Source organism: Gymnodraco acuticeps, unplaced genomic scaffold (assembly GCF_902827175.1).
Source record: "Gymnodraco acuticeps unplaced genomic scaffold, fGymAcu1.1, whole genome shotgun sequence".
In the NCBI taxonomy this organism is placed as follows: domain Eukaryota; kingdom Metazoa; phylum Chordata; class Actinopteri; order Perciformes; family Bathydraconidae; genus Gymnodraco; species Gymnodraco acuticeps.
Window position 1 is genome coordinate 1 of NW_022991766.1, and position 19,402 is coordinate 19,402.

The window sequence follows — 19,402 nt, forward strand, 5'->3', positions numbered from 1 at the left end:
TGGCACCAGTCAAAAACATGAGAGGCTTTCACTCTGGATTTTGCCCTTGAGTCAAACTTGCATCCGGCAGGCGAGGCCACCGTGTCCAAGAAGCGAATAACTCTGGCGCTGTTAACCCCCTGCTGTCCCACACACTCTGCAGAGCCAAGAGATTTGTAGTTTCCAAATGAGGTACAAACCATTTGAACAGGTGGTTTTTTTTCTTAAAAAAGACTGGCTTGGCACAACAGAGCAACCCATTCAGGGTAAAAAAGGAAATGACTGATGATTTGTACGAATGCAGCAAGCAGATATGCTGTCCACGTCATTGTGGAGGAACATCTTTAAAATGGTTTCAATCTGATCGCAATCTTATCTATACAACTTTTTTATTTCACTTTTTGGTTCAAAATACTAACGTGGTTTACATTTTTAGCGACCATCTAAATTCTATAAGAATGTCCATATATACTGTAAGAGGATATTTCTCGTTTAATCAAACAGTTTTCTACTTTAATAATCAATTCAATTCAAAACCTTTATTTATCCAGGTGAAATCCCATTGAGATCAATGATCTCTTTTTCAAGGGAGACCTGCAGCAGTAGGTTCCACAAGAAGACATAAACAACAGAACAACAAAAGGACATCATACAGCAAAATGTACACGGATTACAATTTACATATTTAACCACAAGTACAGGTACCAACAGCATCTGATTGTGTAGCATCCAACCAAGCTTTAAAAACATGTAGTGGTACTAGCTTGGTAATTTTCCATTCTTTTTGCAGACTGTTCCATGTTAGTGGAGCTGCACATCTAAAAGCTTTCTTCCCTAAGACAGTCCTAGCACTTGGCACATTTAATAAAACCACAGCATGCAATATCAGGGTACATACATACATTCTCCTAACTATTGCAAATGCAGATCGATGGAAACATGGCAATTGCGCAATCACAATTTATATACAAAGTCCTATAACCAAATGATCTGAATCGCTGTATTTGCATGTCAACCTGAATACAAGTGCACCAGTACTGTTGTTAGTAATCCCTCATTACCAACACATTGAATCTGGCTGGTTTAGGGCTCTGTTTTAAATGGGTGTGATCCTTTGACTTCTTGTGTTTCCGTACCCTGTTTTAGCGATGCTTGTGTGATCTGAGCAATAAACTTAGTGAGTGCAGTGTTATTATTATTGATAGGAACGGTTATGAAAGATTAAGGGCTGTAATAAACGTTTTTTTCCTTTAACACATGCACAGTTTAGTGTTTGTTTTCGTCCATACAGTGTCATGAATTTACACATTTTCATTTTAGTACGTGTGGCCCCAGCAGGAGTGAGACTCTAATCCTGGCAGGACCACAGAGGTGTGTGTGTGTGTGTGTTTATTTGTGTGTGTATGTGTGTGTGTGTGTGTGTGTGTGTGTGTGTGTGTGTGTGTGTGTGTGTGTGTGTGAGAGGGTGGGTGTTGCTGAGCATAGGGTCATTACAGAATTAGATGTCACACCTCTTTTACCTTTTATGGTGTGTGTGTGCGTGTGTATGTGTGTGTGTGTGTGTGTGTGTGTGTGTGTGTGTGTGTTTGAGGGTCACAATCATATGGAGACCAGGTGATGAGGCTGAAACAAGGGGGAGGAAGGGGAAGGAAAAGTAGCAGCAGCTGTGTTGCTCTCCTTTTGGGTCTGGGGTGGAGGGTGAGGTGGTGTTGGTGGGGGGCGCTCACACCCCTACAGCTGCCCTGGGGGCCGCAATAAAGTCCCTGAATCTGTCAAAACAACCCCGGCTGACTGGCCCTCACACCTCCAAGAGAATAAAAATGGCCAAAAAAACAGCCTTATTTTGATAGGAATTGGTCGGCAGAGTGTGTGTGTGTCGGTGTGTGTGCGTGGGTGGGTTGGACCACCATCAAAAAAAAGGTGAAGAAAAGCAGAGGAAATTAGACCGAGGCCATGTTGAAATGTCAACTCATTGGAGCCCAAAATAAAAAGGCAGTAAAGCGGGTGCCATAAAATACATGTATGTTTGCTTTACAAAGAGGCGTTTCCTGTGAGCTGTCCGCAGTTCGCAGTTTAATTCTACGGGGCCTTACGTTCGGTGTAAACTCGCCAGGTCTGGTTTCCATAATCCGCCTCAGAGCCTTTGGGCAACCTCCAAACTTCCCGGTCAAGTTGCTGCCATGGGAAGACAAATCTGGCGACCCTCTCTTATTTTCTTGTCGAAAAGTAAATCTGATTATTTTTTTATTTCTTCAAAATCACTCTTAGCATTCGGTGCCCCTGTCACCCTGACTAGTGTCCCCCCTTTTACAGTATTAGTACTCATCATTGTGGTGTGTTGGTTGGTACAACTGTGAATGTCAAGGGGTGAAAGTGTAAAAAGGTCTATATATCTATTATTATTATTATCTATTATAACAGGCACAGTCCAATGACAGAACACAATGCTAATCAGAGGTGTGTGTCTGCAAATAACGCCTATTTTTTATCATTGACTAATTACTACTAATTGAAACATTAATCATATTGTCTATTAAACATCACAAAACTGGGAACATTTACCATAAAAAGTTCAGAAAGTAAAAGTAAAAAGTATTGTTTCCCGACCAGCAGCCCAAAACTCAAAGATATTCACCTAAAACCATTAAAAAAAAAAAAAATAATAGAATTCCTGCCATTCGAAATGCTTGAACTTGGCTATCAAAATAGTTTTCAATTAAATACAAAAAATACTGATTTATGACGGACAATATTACTTTAAATTTGCACAGGCTTACTGTACAATCAAGATTGGACTTTTACACACACCTCCCATCCACTTCCGACACACACACACCCACCCACCCACCCACCCACACACACCATCCCACACACACCCCCCTTCTCCCCAGACGCAGACTGCAGGTGCCAGGCCCACCTCGGGGTCCCTGCCGGGCTCTCGTTAGGCCTGGTGCCATTCAGGCGGCTCCTAACACGCAATCCTGAGTGCTTTGTGTTTCTCTGACAGCCCTTGTCGTCCTCCTCATGTAGTGGTGGAAAAAAAAAGAAAAAGAAAAGAGGAGGACTTCACGGATTATTGCTTTGAAGAATTTGACAGAGCCACAAGGCTGGGATTCACTTTGCACCTTTGGCAATTTTGTAGGACTATACCAAAAGTTCTGCACATTTTTACATATTTGCTAGAAATCAAAGACACATTAAATCACTGCTGCCCGTTTACAGATGCTTATACTAGTATTTTATTCTTTATTTTAAAGTAATTAATTTCTATATTATCTTAAAATCCATATGAAGAGACTTAAAAACAGCTTAATAAGACATTCCTCCATTTTGTCAACTATTATTGCACTATATATTCTAACAGTGGAATTTCCTCAAACCAGATTTTCACTTTCATACATATCCTCACACAAGTCTCGAAACTAACTCACACTAACATCTATGTTGAGGTTAGATACATGAAAACCAATAGGCGCGTTCACACCGCAGTACTTTTCCCACTTTAGTTCCGATATAGTTCAGAAATGTTGCGTTCACACCAAAATTAGTTCATGAGAACCTTTTACCCCCTTTTCAGTCCCTGCTAGAGAGCAGGGACTTTCGTGGGAGAAAAAGGTTCTTCTTTCTGATTGGCTGGGCGGATTGCAAACCACGCCCCGTAAAACTCCCAAAAAGTTTTGTCCCAGCAGCTTCTACTGAAGCCAGTCCCCAACTCCGGGGACTTCCGGCCAGGGAGTTGTTCGCGGCCTGCCAGTAAACCCAAAGCAGAAGAAGAAGAAGTGACGTCAGCGGCTTCATTTGCCTAATCCTCCCCAGGGACTTATTCTGGTGTGAACGCGATCTGTACTTAGTTCATGAGAACTAAAGAGTTTGCAATACTTTAGCATCATTAAAATAAACATATTTTGCATGCCAACTTTAAACCACAAAAGCTTATGGATGCTTTAGCTTAAAAAGTTAGATGTAGGTGTAGTGTATGGGTGGTATACATATACTTTTATGTATGGATTTAGACATTATAGATTCAGCAGGGTTTTGTTGAGTCAACAAAATCTACAGCACTTTTATCACCTGTTGTGTAATCAACATCTATATTCTTCAAACAGCCCTCATCATCCTCAAAAGGCCCTCTTTAATGTCAGTGGAGGCCACCAGCAACCTGCTTGCTCCCCCCTGTGCATATTCACAAAGGTTTTATATTAAGGAATGTGCCCAACACACACATTCTCAAGAAACAACACACACAGAGAGTTGAACGCTCACATATGCTGCCACTCACAGATACTTACCAAAGAGACAAACATAAACAGGGCGGTTGCTGAGTGACACAGCCGACTCCAACGGATAAGTTTCCACTTCTGTGAAATCTAAACATTAGCTTGTTTATCCTCATCCTGGGCTGAGACCGGAGTGTGTGTCTCTGCATGTAGGTGTGTGTGTGACCAGACAGATTAGAGTGATGTCAGCCATGCATATTGTAGAGTAAGAAGTGTTGAAAAGATTATTGATCAATAAGTCAATCGTCACAAATTATTACATTACATTGCATTTAGCTGACGCTTTTATCCAAAGCGACTTACAATAAGTACATTCGACCAGGAAGACACAACCTTGAAGAAAACAGAATCATATAAGTACATCAGGTTTCATAGAGCCAAACATTTCAAGTGCTACTCAACTGGCTTTAGATAAGCCAGTCCTTTATTAGTATAAAAGTGCTTCGTTAATAATTCTAACGCTCGAAGTGGAGTCGAAAGAGATGAGTTTTCAGTTTGCGCCGGAAGATGTGCAAGCTATCTGCCGTCCTGATGTCAATGGGGAGCTCATTCCACCATCTTGGAGCCAGGATAGCAAACCCACGTGTTTTCGCCGATGGGAACTTGGGTCCCCCTCGCAGCGAGGGCGCAACGAGTTGTTTGGCTGATGCAGAGCGTAGTGCACGCGCTGGGGTGTACGGTTTAACCATGTCCTGGATGTAGGAAGGGCCAGATCCATTCGCAGCATGGTAAGCAAGTACCAGTGTCTTGAAGTGGATTCTAGCAGTTACCGGAAGCCAGTGAAGGCAGCGGAGGAGCGGAGTGATGTGGGAGAATTTAGGAAGGTTGAAGACCAGACGAGCCGCTGCATTCTGGATGAGCTGCAGAGGTCGGATGGCACATGCAGGTAGACCAGCCAGGAGGGAGTTGCAGTAGTCTAGGCGTGAGATGACGAGAGCCTGGACCAGAACCTGAGTCGCTTTCTGTGTCAGCTGGGGACGTATCTCCTGATGTTGTAAAGCGTGTATCTGCAGCAACGGGTTGTAGCAGCGATGTTTGCAGTGAAGGACAGGTTGTTATCTAGGGTCACACCCAGATTCCTTGCAGTCTGAGTCGGGGAAACAACTGAGGTGCCGATGTTGATTGTTAGGTCAAGAGTGGGACAATCTTTTCCCGGGAGGAAGAGCAGCTCAGTCTTGTCAAGGTTGAGCTTGAGGTGGTGAGCAGACATCCACTGAGAGATGTCAGCTAGACAAGCAGAGATGCGTGCAACGACCTGGGTCTCTGAGCGGGGAAAGGACAGAATTAATTGGGTGTCGTCAGCGTAGCAGTGGTAAGAAAAACCATGCGGGCTAATGACTGATCCGAGTGAGTTTGTGTACAGGGAGAAGAGGAGGGGACCAAGAACAGAGCCCTGAGGGACCCCCGTAGTTAATTGACAAGGGTCGGACTCAGACCCTCTCCAAGTCACCCTGTAGGTACGGTCTTTCAGGTATGAGGTGAGGAGGGAAAGTGCAGAGCCTGAAACTCCAAGTTTTTGGAGAGTGCGAAGGAGGATCTGATGATTCACCGTGTCGAATGCAGCAGACAGGTCCAATAGGATGATGACAGAGGAGAGGGATGCAGTTTTGGCAGTGTGCAGTTCCTCCGTGACAGCAATGAGAGCAGTTTCTGTGGAGTGACCTGCCTTGAAACCAGACTGGTGCGGATCCAGAAGGTTGTTCTGATTGAGATAACAGGAGAGTTGTTTAAAGACAGCGCGTTCAAGTGATTTAGACAGGAACGGGAGGAGAGAGACAGGCCTGTAGTTTATAACATCTGACGGGTTGAGAGTGGGTTTCATTAGGAGAGGGTTTACTCTTGCCTCCTTGAGACTGTTTGGAAAGTGACCAGAAGTTAGAGAAGTGTTGATGAAATGGGTGAGAAACGGTAGAATATCAGGAGCGATAGTCTGAAGGAGGTTTGAAGGGATAGGGTCCAGAGGACAGGTGGTAGGACGGGCAGAGGTAATGAGGGTAAGAACCTCACTTGGAGAGAGAGGGGAAAAGGAGGTCAGTGTGTGGGTGGAAGGAGGGTCTGGTGACCCAGCGGTGAGTAAAGGTGAGTCAGAAAAAGAAGAGCGAATATCATCAACCTTTTTTTCAAAGTGGGTAACAAAGTCGCTTGACAGAAGGAAGGAGGGGGAAGGGGCTTTGGGGGGGTCCAGGAGGGAGGAGAAGATGGAGAATAGTTTTTTAGGATTGGAATAGGAAGATTGGATCTTATCTTGAAAGAAAGTGCTTTTTGCCTGAGAGATCGAAGCAGAGAAAGAGGAGAGGAGAGCCTGATAGGTTAGGAGGTCGTCACGGTGTTTGGATTTCCACCATTTCTGCTCTGCTGCCCTAAGGATGGTTCTATTAGCACGCAGTGCGTCATTTAGCCAGGGAGCAGGAGGGGACTGACGAGCCTGCCGAGATGTGAGAGGACAGAGAGATTCCAGAGTGGATGAAAGAGTAGAGAGGAGAGTTTCTGCAGCAGAGTTTGGAGGCAGGAGTTGGAACGAATCAGAGGAAGGGAGGGCTGAGAGCACCGACGAGGCAAAGCTAGAGGGGGAGAGGGAGCGAAGGTTACGGCGGACAAGTGCAGGATGAGAAGAGATTAGTTTGTTATGTTTGGAAAGGGATAGAGAGAATGAAATGAAGAAGTGATCGGATGTGTGGAGCGGGTTTACAGAGAGGTTGGAAGTAGCGCAGTTCCTTGAGAATATGAGATCAAGGACATTGCCAGCTTTATGAGTCGGTGGGGACGGAGACAGTGAGAAAGCAAAGGCAGTTAACAGAGATGTTAGTTCGTCTATCTTCCCCGTCTGGAGGTTGAAGTCTCCGAGAAGTACAGCGGGAGGGCCAGTTTCAGGGATGAGTGAGAGGAGATTATCTAATTCCTCCAAGAAGTCCCCCAAGGCGCCTGGTGGACGGTAGAGAACAACAATGGTTAACTGTATAGGATGGGTTACTGTGACGGCATGGAATTCAAAGGTGGAAGGAGTGAAGTTAGGTAGCTTGAAGAGGGAAAAGCTCCATTTGGGAGAGAGCAGGAGACCAGTGCCACCTCCTCTGCCAGTGGGTCTGGGTGTATGGGAGAAGGAATATGCAGTGGAGAGAGCTGCTGGGGTGGATGTGTTGGATGGAGTAATCCAGGTCTCAGTGAGAGCAAGGAAATCCAGAGACTGCAGGGAGGCGTAGCCAGAGATGAAGTCAGCCTTAGGAACAGCTGACTGGCAATTCCACAGGCCACCAGAAACTAGATGTTGGATCTCAGTGGAGCACGTGGGATAGACGAGAGCAGGCCGGTTATATCGATTAGGAGATATACGGGGCCAGTGATAATTGCGAGAAGACACATGAACAGGAATAGAGAAAATACACATGATTATAGCATGAGGGGCTAGAAAACTAAAGAAAAGAGAAATAAGACACCAGCTCGATCAGAGTAGGATTTGCCTCCTCTTTGCCTCCCTCGTGACTCCCGCAGGACTCCAATGTCTTTGTCAGTCTTAGAGACTCCCGCAGGCTCTCCAATGTCTTTGTCAGTCTTAGAGACTCCCGCAGGACTCCAATGTCTTTGTCAGTCTTCGGCTGTCTGACGCTGAAGCTGACGCTCCAGGAAAGAGCTACCCGAAATGGACGCCTGATTGCTCAGTTCTCACAGCTGTAGGGCCACGGCCCTCTAATTAGTTAACTATCTACAGCTGATGGGCGACAATAGACTGGCCGTGCCTATATTAATGCAGGCTTGAGTGATGAGACCTGTAAAGCAGGTTTCGCCTGAGCAGATCTGAGATTTAAAATCTCTCAAACGCGATTTAGCCGTTTACGCTACAATAACAATTTATACAGAGTCGAATAAATGAAACAGAGAAGTCTAATTAAACAAGAATATAACTTACAGTGGTTGCTGCGTCAATAGGTAATGTCGTCACCGGGTCCAGATGCACACTGAGTTCATCAGATTTTAAATGCGGTATTTAAATGCTTTTTAAGGTACAAAATGACTGAGTCACGCGGTTGTACTTCACGCTATCAATAGACTGGCCGTGCCTATATTAATGCAGGCTTGAGTGCTGAGACCTGTAAAGCAGGTTTCGCCTGAGCAGATCTGAGATTTAAAATCTCTCAAACGCGATTTAGCCGTTTACGCTACAATAACAATTTATACAGAGTCGAATAAATGAAACAGAGAAGTCTAATTAAACAAGAATATAACTTACGGTGGTTGCTGCGTCAATAGGTAATGTCGTCACCGGGTCCAGATGCACAAATGTGTTATTATAATTTGCCCCAAAAATATTGAACATTGGACGCTCGTGTACGACAGTTGTTGCCTGTTGACTTAACACACATGAAAATGTCTTTGTTGATAACTTTATTATTTCACCAATTATAAATAGGATTACAGTTTTGGATAGCACACCACCCTTAATGTCATGCTGTTCATTTCATTAGCTAACGAAACGTACCTCGCACATACCAGCGTTGGCTTTAGCAGCAGATAGCGGCTAGGAGTTAACATTAATATGGGTTACTTAGCCCCGTTAGCTTGTTAGCTGTTAAGCAAACACAGCAACCAAGCTGGGGGTAAATGCCATGATGGCTTTAGTCACAGGACAACTTTACTTTTTTTTATAATTTCAGGAGTCTTATCAAATGTTTTGTGGAACATCACTGGCTGCACCTAAACACACCATAGCAATTTAAGGGATTATTAAGGTTTTATGTAGCTAATCTTGTACTACATGTTGGCTCTATATGGAGAAAAACAGGTGGAAAACTGCAATCTGCATATTTTCTTGGGCAATGGAAAATTCCTAAAGGTGGATTTCCCAAAGAACAAATCAAAGTGTCCGACTATAGAAACGCAGTATGGGCCTTGACGTCTTACTGCACTGCACACTTACAATAAGAGCTGCACACTAAATGTAATCTACAACATCAGAGCAATTAGCCACCGAGTGCAGGAGATAACAAGACAGAAAGAGGGAGAGAGGAAGAGGAAGGAAAAAATCCCCCAGCCAGCATGTGAAAACCTGTGTCAGATTTCTCTTGGTCTCGCCTCAATGCCCCGGCTTGGTAACCGGATCCGGTGCAGGGCGGCGACAAACCTGTTTGTGTCACAGCAGAGGTGCTCACTTGGTTTACACAACCATTGTGTTTACAACACCTCTACATTGTTATTTCTCCCCTTGTGCTCTTTCACAGAGAGCCTTTAATGTACCTGTGATGGGATTTAAGGAGTTCTGAGTAAGACAGATGTGCACACCCCTTCAAACTCTGGCACACGTGCACACAAAATAAAAAAAGGTTTGTCCCAATTCCAGAGCCAGAGCATCATCATTGGTCTTATGCTGCACAGCCAAGTTAACACTTGGTTGTAATTGTGCTGCCTATGAAACTGCACAGTAATCCCTTCCAGCTGCCTCCCTCACTCACCCATCCACCTCCTCCTCCTCCTCCTCCTCCTCCTCCTCCTCCTCCTCCTCCTCCTCCTCCTCCTCCTCCTCCTCCTCCTCCTCCTCCTCCTCCTCCTCCTCCTCCTCCTCCTCCTCCTCCTCCTCCTCCTCCTCCTCCTCCTCCTCCTCCTCCTCCTCCTCCTCTCCTCCTCCTCCTCCTCCTCCTCCTCCTCCTCCTCCTCCTCCTCTCTCCCCTTTCAGAGAAACTGTAGCTGCAGCTCTGAGTATGTTTTCCATGGGCCCTGGTGGATTCATCCTGTTGACAGCGCCAATCCTTTTATGCATCGAAAACACAGTATTCCCTTTCAGGTGGAGAGACGATGGAAGGGAGAAGGGGAGCTGGGTGGTGGTGGATGGGAGGTGGGGGGGGGGGACCAAGGACAGTCCCCACAACAGACTTCAAACTTCAAAATCTTGCTGCTCATCTCTCCACAAAAAAGAGAGTGAGGGACAGACAGTGAGAAGGGAGGGGATGAGGGATCAAGAGAAGTACAAGGGGAGGCAGGGGAGGAGGAGGGAAGGAAGAAAAAAAACCAACAACGGCACAAAGGAGTGCGTAATTAAGACAGGAAATGGGAGAAGAGAGGAGGGCTCTGGGGGCTTTCAGAAGGAGGCTGGCCGGGGTCGCTTTTCTAGAGAGTGGAGGAGTGGGGCCGATACCCGAGCCGTCTGAATGGAAATCAGATAATCTGTTAACACAAGGCATGGCCCAGATCCTGCCTGCAGACTGACACGGATAGGCCAGTTCCTGTTCCAATCCGCTGCGGTGGCACAAAGTGTTGTCAAGGCAACCAGCTGTTCCGGCCAAACTTTGCCTCTCTCACCGAGGCCGGCGGCAAAAAACGACAGGTGGGGCAGAAGCAGCGCTGCGAAAAACACAAAGCTCACTCAAGGCCGAGAGGACACCAGGGGCAGCCATCCACTCTGCTGAGCTCTGGCACTGACCAATCAGGTGCCTTCAACTGGTTATTCTAGTAATGAAGGTGTCTTGGAAAGGTGAAGCAGGGAGTGATAACGTCATAACATACAGTATGTCCCCAATAACTCCAGTAGTGTATGTACATAGCTTTACTCGTTCTTGATCAAGTTTGAAAATATGTGTTTCTAACTATTCTGCAGTACGTCCAACACAGATGAAGTGAATAAAAGAAGAAGAAAAAATGTGAATACCTTTGGCGCCATTGTACAGGGGTATTCATTTAGGGTAGGTAAGGTTACTATTTTTGGCTACCATGGGATAACAAATGGCTTGGAAAAAGGAAAATTGCAGCATTAAGACCACAACAAAAAACATATAAGGAGAGATATCACTTTCAAAATGTTCCTGAACTGCTGAACGTTAGTGATTCAGTATGTGTGCCAATAATGGTCTTAGTAAGTGGATATCAAGTATATGGTAATTGTGTTATGTTGGTCTATTCTGTATATGACATCTACTACATCTGTGTTTGTCCTGGTACTGGATCCCTCCTCGTTCCTTGGGTTTCTTTCATTTGTTGGAAAGGTTTTCCTTATCTGACGCAGGGATTGAAAAAGGACAGGATGTTTTATCCTGTACAGATTGTGAAGGCTTTTCTAACACATTGAAGGTAAACCCCCCATTGGTCATGGTGCTGACGACCATACAATAAATGCAGACACAACGGAAATCAAATAACATTAAAAGAATTAGGGATGCACAATATTGGTTTTTTGAAACCGATACCGATAACTTCCTGCTTCTCAAGACCGATACCGATAACCGATAATAATATAATATATATATATATTAAATGTACCTGTAGTTTTTGCACACCTGGTGGTAAAAAAAAGACTAGTAGTGAGCAAATGACATGAGCATTACTACTATGAATAAAACTAACCCTGGGGTCGTCTCTGGTAAACTTCTTGCCTTTTTCAAAAGCCTCGTCGATAGCTAAAAGCCCCGGTGCCTTTGCAGCTGGCTTTGGATTCGCCGCTAGTTTAGCAGCGCAGGCGTCTTCGTACGCTTTTAATACACCATCGTAGCGATGGCGATGTTTCAGGTAACTAATCAGGTTGGAAGTATTATAGCTCGTTGCCTTTTTCCCTCCTCGTGGAACTTCTGCATTTGTTAATACAAATAGCAAGCGAACTATCTAACTCTGAAACTTTGAAATAGTCCCATACTACCGACGACATGTTTGTTTACTGTCCTGGCTTCACGGCCGCACACCATTTACGTCACAGCCAGGCATGAGTTAGGGAGCGCTGGATTTGTGAAGAACTCCCCTCTTCCTAAACCACTAATACCACAGTACTGGCAAAACGGGAGGAGCCGAGTGAAAAACAAGCGCCCCTCATCCCAATCCACCCACACCGCAGTATTCTTTTCTTTTTTTTACCCAAAATATATATTGTATATTATCGGGGCTATTAATACTTTTATCGGGTTTATCGGGATGACGTCATAATTCCTAATATCAGGACGATAATTATCGTGCACCACTAAAAAGAATAATACATAAAATATATTGTCCTAGCCATAACGTGACTAGTGCTCATAAATACAGTATGCACATTATAAAAATCTATTGTTTCTGCCACTTACTATATTTAATCAGTCACGGCATGCCGCCAACTCCGGTTGCAGGGCTGCAGTACGTGGCCTCATACTAGCTTACATACAATTAATTTCAATGAGTAACTGCAAAGTATACCGTTTTGAAATGTGGAAAAAGAGAGCACTGGCATCGAGTAGGTGTTCAGTATCAGAAATACGCTGAAGTAGGGTATGGTAGTCAGTGTCGGGAGAGGAAGTCTGGTCGGTCCATATCATTCAAATCTTAAAAAAAAGTTGGCTTCCTGCCTTGCAATATGATAAACTGCTACTTAATGCAGGCTGCTAGTGCTGCTAACTACCTGCATTATCACATCTGGATAAGTGATCAAATGTGATTTAAGTCAAACACGTTCTACATTGACACAGCCTGAACCACTAAAAACTCTCACAGCCAAATTCAACAGTTATCCTATTCCAAACTTCGCCAAATAGTAGATTTTACAACTTTTACCTAATTTACATTTTTGCGTGCTTCGTCAGAGTATCATTTGCTTCTGCTTTGAAAAAGTTCCAGAACAAACTAATCTACCTGACACCGGTGTTGGTCCCAATGAAGTGTTGGGATCAGACTCTCCCTGCAGTACCATAAACGTGTTATTTATAATTTAAGCTGCGTTCATATTTTAAGAGTAGCGACTTAACAACAAGGAGGAACAAATCTCCAGCAATAAAAACCCACCACTTGACCGGCGTTGTTTCCCAGCCCACTCTTTGATAATCAAATATCTGAGCAGGAGGAGATGAGGGGGAGCAAAACAGAAAAAAATACACCTCCTACAGGACCTCCACCTCTGCTCCCACTTCAAGAGCGAGGCGGTGCGACATGCAGCGGCGTACCGCAGCTCAAACTTCCCCTTCCTCTTGAGGGGAAGCCATTTTATTGTGTTCCATTGAGATAATTGCCAATCCTTTAAATGAAAGGGTTTTCTCAGTGCTCTGGTAATTACTAGATACGCAGCAAGGGTTTGGTGAAGGAGGGGGGAGGTAGAGAGAAAAAAAAAAGAAGAAAACATGACAGGCAGGTATTAAAATTCAATGGGTGGGGCAGGAAGGAAGTCGAGAGAGGGATGTGTTGAAACAGAGAGAATGAAGGAGGGCTGCAGGGAGGGAGGGAGGCACACTGAGCTGCTGTGCCTCCGTTTGGGGTTGAGGAAGGACATGTTTATGGTCTGAGGCTTGTTTCTCTTTTTTTTTATATCCAGTAGAGCATTACTGTGCCAAATGCCAAAGGCACATCTGCTCCTGCATGGGCAACCCTTTGCCGTGGTGAGGTGATTTATGTGGTGATCACTGACCTCTTTTCCTAAATCATGGTCTTTTTTTAGGAACTTCCCATCAGATTTGGAGCAGCTGAGCGGAGTTGAATAATTATTTCAGACAGCGCAAATTATATACTGCGCTTCCTACTCCGTGTGTTGAGGAATGTCTCTCAGTGATGATGGAGAGATTGAAAACCAAAGCAAACTGTAGCTGCACATGCAGTTATACACCTCAAAGGGTTCTGGTTCCACTGGCACAGTTTCACAGGTCTGTGAATCATGTTGAACAAACACATACAGGCCAACATAATAATTGTGGGGTGCCGGTGTTCGGATTACAGACTTATAATAGTGCTTCACCACTTGTTGAAAAAAAAATAACGCATAACTTTAGCTTTCTAAATTCACCTGTCATAGATTAACGACACACTTCAAATTCAAATAAAGTTTGTTGTATAGAAGTTTGTCCATTGGCATTGTTTCCTGTTAAGCTAAATGTATCTCACTTGCAATGATGGAGAGACCAACATGACAATAAAAGATGTCCGAAATAAAACAAGCTGTATAAAAACCGGCTTCATCGGACTGTTCAAGCTACACTTGCACTCCCAAAATAAAAGGACCTACTTTTAAAGGACCAAAGCTGGATACTGGGAAAAGCGGGCAACGGTCACAAAAAACGTGCAAAAGTTAGGGTAATGGCAACAGTGTGACAACAGAACAGGCATGCCCTTCATCTAACCCTTATGGAGGGGCTCTCAGTGTACATTAGTGAAGTGTATAGCCGACATTGTGAAGGTCCCAGTTGTCCAAGTTCATTTAGCTCCTACCGTGCAGTGCAGTTGTCTTCGAGTGTTGACAGGTATGTCTTTCTATCTAGACCTATCAAATGATCTTTTTACATGCCATCAGGTATCATTTACACACTTTCCCCTGTGGTCCCTGACCCTGGAGAATGGCCCTTCAGATGCCCAAAGAGGCCCCTGGCTAGTCAAAGGATTGCCTGTTGAGGGCCTGCTGGCCTGGTGGAAAGAAAGGTGTGCTCTTAGCTTGTTATGTGACACGGAGGGGGGACAGGCCAGAGGAAGGTGAGAGGAGGAGCGTGGGTTGGAGGGTCAAGGCGCACAACAATGGCCCCTCTCAATTTGGGAGGGCCCATCAGTTAAGTGTGTTTTCCTGCAATTTGAGAAAGTGGAATCTGGTCAAATTGGTGTCTCTTGAGTTCCGATTGCATGAATTATGTGACTGAGGGAGGGAGGGGGGGATTGCAGTTTAGGCGTGTGTATAAGGGGGCCGGTCCTGCCTTAATTGATACTTTCAGCTCTTCCGAAAGAGAAGTGAAACCATCATGAACAGCAGCATTCCAGGTCAGACTGGCTGTCTCCATGACGACGGCCAGGGGGGAGGGCGAGCCCCGCAATTGGTGGATGAGATTGGATGCTGGAAATGGATCCGGAGTGACAGGTCAGCGCCACGGGCTGCATAGCAAAGTGCAGCCACAAGGGTTAGGTAACCTTCAGTCGGGCGAAGAGATTCGATTGGGGGGGGGGGTTTCATCCAGAGGGTCATCACAGCATCCTGTACACTGAATTTACTGTGAGGGCTATATTTGATGCTGTAGTGCTTTCAGGAGGTCAAGACAACGTATAGCCTAGCATAATTAAACACTGCATACAACTATCTGGAAACATTGGCTCCACAACTCAGAGAAATTTAAATGTGACAGATTGGGAGGAACATGAATGTGTCGAGGTCATAATCTAACATATTGTACAGAAGTGAGGAATAGGACTGGGTATCTTAGCACTTTACGGTATGGACGTTGTGTTCGTTAGCACAGCAAATTGAAAACTCCCGATATGACCCAAAGTTGGCTCAGAATGCCGGGTTTGTTTTTTCCATAAAATGAATGATTGTTTTGAGAATAATGTAATTAGCAAGAGCTGCTTGTGTAGGATGATGAAGCTTGTTTTAAGAAGTCTAACTATCATCAAGTCTGTTTCAACTCATATCACCTTTTTTCTTGTTTTAAGATGACCATTCTTTGCAGTGTGTTTACTTGTTCTTCATGATCTGTTTTGATTTCATATAAAATTAACAAATGTTATATTGTATTTCAGAAAAAAATAGTTGCTTCTGGTTGGACATCATTTAGGATTTGAAAGGTTTGGCTTGTATTCCTCAACCCTAACCATAATGTAATGTGTATTGGTATTAAAACCCAGCAACAGTATAACTAGGATTTAAAAAAAGTTTTGAACAATGTCCTGCCTTTGAAATGAGTAAAATGTCCTATAGATGAAAGTGGAACAAGATACCACTAAAGTGGAACAAGATAACACTTGTTTTATGTGCACAACCAGGTCATTACAAGAGTGTACTTTGTGTAGTACCAGAGTGAATATTGCAACATGATGTATAGATGCTTTGTTGGCTTATGTGGGCTTGGCACCTCAAGCACACGATAGCGATATAAAATCAATCAATCAACAGGACTGACCTAACGGCAGACATTTAGAGATCTCAGAGTAATTATACACAGTCCTATCTATTCAGTCAACTCAGCAACGCCCTGTTTGCAGAGACATATATACTTCCTTTACAAGGGGATATTATTTTACAGTCTCCTGACCTTGGGTTCGCTGAGTGTAACACAACACCGCCCACCAGTCTATTTCTGTATTTGTCTTACAGTAAGCTACCGGTAATTGAATCATGCTCTCCAGGACTACTACACATGAATGGTGCTGCGGACACATTCATACTTAGTCACAGTGGTTTACAACAAAGTCTGATCTTGTGGCTACTGGGTTTGAGTCGTGTGACTTCAATCATGTTTGTTTTTCCTTGATTTTACTACTCGACCTGCGAGGCTTGTATGCTAAGTAAAGTTGTTCCGAATAGATATCATGGGCATTTCAAGCAAAAATGCTTTTTAAACAGGAATTTTTTCTGCTGGGTGCTCTGGTTCTATATGACTGTGTATAGTTGTAGACTTATGATACGCTAACTTTCCCTGGCAGACTTTGCACTCCACTTCATTAAAAAAAAAAAACACAGGAAACGTTTTTACGGCAGTATAGTCTTTGCATATTTATGCCGTAGCAGCTACCCATCTCACAACGCTGTAGCAAATGCTATACTGACTTAGTGTGGAGAAAAATCGATCTGAACGTGCCACACACGTTTTATCGACGCCTGGCACGAGGGCATTAATGTCTTAAAAAACGTTTCACCACTTGGCTCAAATGCTCTACCAGGCGCTGTTAAAAACAAAGGGAAAACATTTTTTAAGACACAATGATGGTGGCATAAACTTTTATAGTTGAATGACTATTGGAAAATTCAAAAATCATTCTGGAAATCAGGTGATCCGTACCGACAGGACATTTTTACAACTCATGCAAAAGCTTTTAAAATCGTGATCTTTTGACTTTACGAGACCTTTAAAAGTACCAGCAGTGTGTTCCATCTTTAAAAATACCACAGCAATAATACAGAGAAAGTACATGTTAGCAAATGTTTTTGGCACCAAGGTTAATTTGTCATGACTCACCTGTTCAGTATGCAGTGTTTTGACACATAACACCCAAGAGGTGTGATGTAAAACACTGTAAGAAGAGACACAACCAAAAAGTGGGCTATCAAATGCTAATAAATAAAGAAAAATTCAATGAATTTGTGGATCAAACTGATGCATAAGAATGTGGTAAATAAAGAAAAACATTCACATCTACCTCTGTTTTGTCTGCTCTGGGAGAAATCCACAACCTAACCGCACCTCAGGTTGTGTAACAACTCCGGATCTAGGTGATTCCCTTTGGCAAGAACACAACAACCCTCAGTTTCTAAAGATAGATAAACTGGTCTATTCGCATGCTGTCAACTGCTTAATCTCAAGACTAACAAACCACAAACTGAAAGTCAATGTCTTTGCAACAACAAGCCTCTGCTCCTCCACCTGAGGTCAAGTTTGGAACTAAGTTTATAAGCAAAATAACATAATGAACAGACCAAATGTACTAGACTGGCATAAGAAAACACAAATGTATTCAGTAGGAATGATTGTAAAATAAATCAGACTTCATAATACCCTAAATAAAGTTGTGTTATCAGTCTTAAGGCCCGGGCACACCAAGCTGACACCAAATAACTGACACAGACGGAGTCCCGACTGTTGTGTCGCCTCGCATCTCTGCGTCTTGGCCATGTGTCGCACTGGAACACACCGCAAAGACTTCAGCCGACGGCCAAGAAGCACGTACGAACTGCACATGCGTGAGTGGCAATACCTCTCCTTACCAGCAGGTGGCGGTAGTGTGTATTCGTCATTCAAAAGAGGCAACAACCGGAAGACAGACTGCGTGATAACCGAGAGAAGAAGAACAGACTGCGTGATATAAACAAACAACAAATAGCGTGCGTTCCATTTTCCCTCTACAGCGAGAAGCTCACGGGGCTTTCCCGAACCTGAGTCGAGAGCTGGAGTTCAATGAACTCTCAGATTTGCCTTCTTAATAATTTGTTTGGGTCCCTCACTTCCGTTTCGCTTCTCATGCACTGATTCGCTAGCTGAACAGCCAATCAGAGTGATTTCTTTTGCCGACAGCCTTTGGCCGACTGCCCACCGATTCGACATGTTGAATCGGTGGGCAGTCGGCCGAAAAGGTGTCAGCACGGCTGAAAAGACACGATGGCGCGGGACACACCAATCTGAGTAGGGCGTGTCGACGCTCATCGTCGGCCTGACGCCCACCGACGGCCAAAATCGGCTTGGTGTGTCCCGGCCTTTAGTTTGTCTGCTTGCACATTTCCATGACATTTGTTGGGGAAAAGTAACAACGGTTTCTAAATGATGGTTGAGAAAAGGTTGGAGAATCATAGTGGATATAAAAACGTGGTCAGCAAAAGGCAGAACATTTCCCAGTCAAGTGAGCTTCAGGCGCCGTTTTGCAGACCCCTGAGAACCCCAATTTGGACAATAGAGTTCCCCTATTACTTCAACTACCCAGCATTACTGCCCCACAATCACACAAACAATTCCTCTTAAGGCTGGTGAGAACTGGCTGCAGCATTGCATCAATCACAAAAACGTCCTCGCTGGCTGCCATCTGCTTGCAATTTTGTGTAAAATACATTCTAAGAGCAAAAGTCTTCTGAGATAAGCATCTTTTGGGCAAAACTTTCTCAGATGAGGGTCCCTGGTCCAATTTGTATCCATTATCTACATTTATGTCCTCTTAAGAAGTTTCTGAAAAGCCTGTTTGATAATGGCAGTTACAGTACAACATAAGGTTTTAGCTGAGATGACTTGGGGGGTCCTCGAGGATTTGTAGGACTGGAAAGCAGCGTTATCGCGGAGTCAGTGTGCGTTCAGGTTTAGCCGGCTGTTGCAGTCTGGGTTGTGATTAAGGCTTTGATAAGGCATTGTTGATGGGCTGTGGAAAAGCGTTTTATCACTGGAGCATAATAGCGTGCATAAAAGCCATGAACCTGCGCAGAATAAATATGAGGCAGCACACACACACACACACACACACACACACACACACACACACACACACACACACACACACACACACACACACACACACACACACACACACACACACACACACACACACACACACACACACACACACACACACACACACACACACACACACACACACACACACACACACACACACACACACACACACACACACACACACACACACACACACACACACACACACACACACACACACACACACACACACACACACACACACCTTGTGTTCGTAGCACCTTTCCTGCAGATTATCTCTGTGAAAGAATGGCGGGATCTAGGGGCTTTTTA